At 24.5% G+C, this 4,282-nt stretch overlaps 1 protein-coding gene across 3 annotated transcripts in view; it reads right to left on the bottom strand.

Annotated features, from left to right (window-relative positions):
• The window catches only part of LOC116850441 (flavin-containing monooxygenase FMO GS-OX-like 2), a 194,304-nt gene that overhangs the window by 185,518 nt on the left and 4,504 nt on the right, over window positions 1-4,282 (bottom strand). The gene's annotated exons all lie outside the window — the stretch shown is intronic.

The following is a 4,282-nucleotide window of genomic DNA, read 5'->3' as shown; positions in this document are numbered from 1 at the left end:
TCTATGGCGAATGATTTTGCTGGTGAAAAATTCGCCTCAAGAGAAGCTTGTGAAAATCGACTGTCCCAGTTTTTTGCCAATAGAGACAAGGGTTTCTATGAGAGAGGCATAATGGAATTACCTTCAAAATGACAACAAGTTATCGAACAAAACGGTGCATATTTTACCTAAATCAGATCATTCTAACAATGCTAAATAAAGCCTTCAATTTCATGTAAAAATAATGGATTTCTTTTTACTACACCTTATATGTATATTACGATTACCGATTTACCGACTCGTAATTTATTAAATTAAATAGACGTTGGAATATAAATAATAAAATAATAAATATATATATAAATAAATAATAAGAGAGAGAGAGAGAGAGAGAGAGAGAGACAGAGAGGCAGAGACACATTTTTTATAAAAATAAATTATTCTGAAATAAAATTTTAAAAATCTACTTTTTATGTACACTAGAACATTACAGGCGCGCGTTACGCGCGCGTTATTTAGCATCTTTATCATTACAATGACCTTTTAAATTACCTTATTCTTATCCTTATTTTTACCTAAATAATATGCTTCTGTCTTTATCTGCCCTTTCTTTTTCCTCTTTCTCCTCTATCCTTCTATTCTCTATTCTTTTATTTTTATAATTTATATCTTTTCTGTATTCTTTCTTCATGAGATAACCAACGCGATAACAGTTATTTGCCTGATAATTTGACTGGCGCAAACAACATGAAGCAAGCTGCAACTCACATGAAGTGAGCTAAGCGAGAGAACCAATCAGTATCGCGGAAAAGCGGCAACAATTAAATCTCTTACATGCCTTTTTTTAGAGTGGACCTAAATATTTACAATGTCCAAGTTCAACGTATAAAGTTATTAACAAAGAAACTCGTTTTCAGTTTAATATTATTTTAGTTTAATATATATTATTTTTTATATATTATTAATATATTAGTAATAAAATTTATTAAATAAAAAATAAAATAATTAGAGAAATACAATAATGTTAAAAAAAGCTATAATAACTTACACAAAAAGCACTTAACGTACCTTGTTTTATAGGCAAACGGGTTCTCTTATTTTAATGACTACACTGAAAAAAAAGTTTTGTAATACTTACCAAATGCGTTTTACCATGGCCGCGTTCCGTTTCACGCATATGCGCGCGTTTATCTACAGTTCATGTTACGTATATTGTAGGAAATGCGCGCATAATGCGTGAAACAGAACGCAACCCATATCATTTGGTAAATAGTAACTAATAATGATAAATGTTACTAATGTTTGGTAATAATTACAAAATTGTTAGTAACATTAACTTTCATATAATAATATTCACCTCTTATATTTAGTTGATACTATTTTACTAAATGTAGTAACATTATAACACAGGCTATAATGTTATAACATTATAACACAAGCTGGATAATTATTATCAGAAATTTTCCTCAGTACATCACAATATTATATTGATTATCGATGTAGTATTAAAAAAAAGCACGCCAAGTGCTTTCTGCATAAGTTATTATAATTTTTTTTCAACATTATTGTATTTCTCTAATTATTTTATTTTTTATTTAATAATATATTACTAATATATTAATAATATATTTAATTTATAAATATATTATATAGTCAAAACCACATATGTTTATAAAAATATATAAAAGTAAAAACTGAAATGATTATCCTGTTGAAAACTTCCAGGTGGATTCCCACCACAATCCATAGGGATCTATACAGGAAATTTAAAATCCATATGGATCCATATAGGAATCCATGTAGGAAATTAAAATCCATATAGGCATCCACCTGGAAATTCTAAATCCATATACTCAGTAAACATGAATGTCTAAAAAATGTCGAAAAGATATCTAAAAGACGTCTTATGCAATAAAATGTTGCATAAGATATCTTTTAGATATCTTTTCGACATCTTTTAGACATACATGTTTACTGGGTGGGAATCCATATGGAAAATAAAAATCCATGTGGGAATGTACGAGGTGTTTAAAAATTCATATGGATAACCATATGGATTCCTATAAAGATTTTTATTTCCCATGTAAATTCCTATATAGATTTTCATTTATAAATTTTTACAGATTCGTAAACAACCCACTTGGGAATCTTCAACAAGGACCTTATTTAATTATCAATATTAGAAGCGTCTCCCCAGACAGTACACAATATTTATGATAAATATTTATAAATATTTATTTCGAATTATTTTTTAAAACTATTATATAAATATTTTTTATATACATAAAGGAAAAAGTATCAAAATCTTTATTAAAAATATTATTAAAATATAGATTAAATATCTTTTAAAATATTTATAATAAACATAACAATAACAATATTTATAATAAACAAAAAATAAATATTTGTAGTAATATTTTTTAAATATTTCTATAAATATTACACATGAAAAAAATTGTAATTATTTATAATTATTAAATGAATGAAAAAATAAGAAAATCAAAATTTAAATTGATAATGTACACTAGAAAAAAAATTCTTTAAATTAAAGAAATATATTTTGTTAAATATAATTTCTTAACTTAAAGAAATATTTGTTAGATTTTAGAAAACATGTAATAAATATAAAATAATATTTTTTTAATTTATAAAATGAGCTATAAAATTATGAATTTCTAGATAAAAAATGATTTCTTTGATTTAAGACATCTATATATAAGAATAAGCAATTGTTTTCCTTACAAGAAAAAAATTAATTTCTTTAAATGTAGAAATTGTGTTAAATTATTTTATAAGTCTAAATAAATTATTTTCTAATATTAAAAGTACCTTTTTTGTATTTTAAATTAAAGTTACTTTTGTTATCAGAAAACAATTTATTTAAATTTACAAAATGATTAATTTGTATTTTACTTACTTTTAAAACATGTAGATATTTTTACATACTTATAAAATGTAAAAAGTACATACTTATAAAATGTAAAAAGTATAAATATACTTTTTACATACTTTTTAAATATACTTTTTATATATAAAAGGATTTATTCTCTTCTTTTAAATAAATCACTTGTTTTTGTACATTAATATACCATATGTATACAATATTTGACTGTCTCAGTCAAAGTGACAGTGGCGCAATAGGTAAGGTGAACGACTCAAGAAATAGAGGTCACAGGTTCGAATCTTATCATGGTAAGCAAATTTTTCGCGCTACAATTTAAATTAAATTAAGTAGCGTATTGAAACAATAAAGTGGGAAATTTAAGAAAAATTCAGAAAAAGAAAAAATAAATAAATGTTATATATTTTAATAAGAAAATTTATAATATTTATGATAAATATTTATTATCTATTAAAGAAATATTTATGAAATATTTTGATAAATAATTATAAAATAATTAAATAAATCCTATAAATATTTAGTAAATGTTTTATAAAATTTTGTGCTGTCTAAGGAACTACATGGAATCTCACATGGGATTCCTATGAAAACCATATGGGAATCCATATGGTTTTCCATTGGTTTTTCACCAAATCACCAGAGGAAACCATACGGATTCGCATATGGATTCCGTATGGATTTCCAATATGGATTCCTACCTGGTTTTTTTCAATAGGGTAATCATTCGCGCTTAGCGTAAATCTTTTGATATCATTACTTTTACAGAGAGTATAAAACTGTCTTGTATTTTTCAATAGAATATTCGCAAGAGTACAATTGATCTGAATAAGATTGTTTTAATATTTCTTAAAAAAAATATTTTTTAGCTGAGCTTTCGTTGTAATTTATTTATAACGAATTTTTATTTTGTAAAGACAAATAATGCTAAGACGCATGCATTTGGCTTCTTTTTTTTTACTTTTTGTTTAGAAATGCATACAATACCCTTATAGAAATGTCATACTAAGAATCATTGATAATTACTTATTATCCAGTATTTTTAATACTGAAAATAAGTAATTATCAATGATTCTTAGTATGATATTTCTATAAGGGTAATTTAAAGAAAAAAATTCTTATTCAAAAATGTCGCGGCTATAATATTTTTCAAATTATAAACGATTAAAGTTGACCAATTATATTAATACGCGCGCTCAGGTACGATACAACACACAATGGTACAGGTATATGGATATAAGTGAGAATTTGTATAAGATATAAAATTAGTTGTAAATCCCTGAAAGAAACGTCAAATGTGTGACAGCTTCCCTTATAGAAATATCATACTAAGAATCATTGATTAATTACTTATTTTCAGTATTAAAAGTATAGTATTTAGTAATATTCTGTGATTCAAATACA

Source organism: Odontomachus brunneus, unplaced genomic scaffold (genome assembly GCF_010583005.1).
Source record: "Odontomachus brunneus isolate Ranch 3 - 2012 unplaced genomic scaffold, Obru_v1 Obru_scaffold_145, whole genome shotgun sequence".
NCBI lineage: Eukaryota > Metazoa > Arthropoda > Insecta > Hymenoptera > Formicidae > Odontomachus > Odontomachus brunneus.
This window is presented reverse-complemented; position numbering and strand designations above follow the sequence as displayed.